Consider the following 892-nt stretch of genomic DNA (forward strand, 5'->3'; position numbering starts at 1 on the left):
ACAGTAAAGATCTGCTCCAAATATGGCATCTACATCTTGCAAGTCAGAAGTCTGCAAACACAATCATCCTGAAGTATCATGGCTGCCTTAAGGAATGATTCAGTTCGTCCTTTTTCAGAAATCATCCATTTATCATATACGTTGTTGTGTTTGGAATTCCCACAAATGACATATTTTGTAAAAAAAACACAAAAAAAAAAAAACAAAAAAAAAAAAAAGTTAATATTAGCTGGCAGAGATGTGGTGTCCTGAGAATCCACCACATGGAACGTGGTTACTCTGTTGAACAGAGGCTGAGCTATCCTCTGGGAATGAGCAGTAATGTCTGGTGGAGACTTTACTTAACTGCATGAGTTTATCCAGCGTTGTCTTGAGGGTATGCTGTTTACAGTATTCGTTGGTAACATGGTATAAGAATTTGCCTTTGTCCATTTGCTTCAGTCTGTCAAAAACTACGTCCCTTCTCATTTCCGCTGCTTCAGTGATATATGTCCTGCCATTCTCTGTGCTGGTGGTTGCAAATTTATCTTCAGATTTTTGGCAAATATGTATTACCTTGGATCGCAAGAACCACTTGAGGATGGTGACTGTGATGCCCTTAATTTTTTCTTTGGTGCGCTAGAGTCAGACATTCTTCACTGAAAAAAACAGGTATCCCAAAATTTTAAATGAACAATATATGAACAGAGAACATAGAATAAACTGGATTTATTAATTTTTTGCATTCTCATTGCCATCCCTATGAATACAAATTACGACATATATTTCATATGTCTCTGTATGTTGATACGATATATATTCCTTTTATTGACTGCTGCACAGGGTTTAAAATAAGAAGACAAGTTTTCCAACCAATTTCAAAAACTTGCATATGGTGTACCTAACCAGAACG

The sequence above is a fragment of the Macrobrachium rosenbergii genome, chromosome 46 (genome assembly GCF_040412425.1).
Source record: "Macrobrachium rosenbergii isolate ZJJX-2024 chromosome 46, ASM4041242v1, whole genome shotgun sequence".
Lineage (NCBI taxonomy): Eukaryota > Metazoa > Arthropoda > Malacostraca > Decapoda > Palaemonidae > Macrobrachium > Macrobrachium rosenbergii.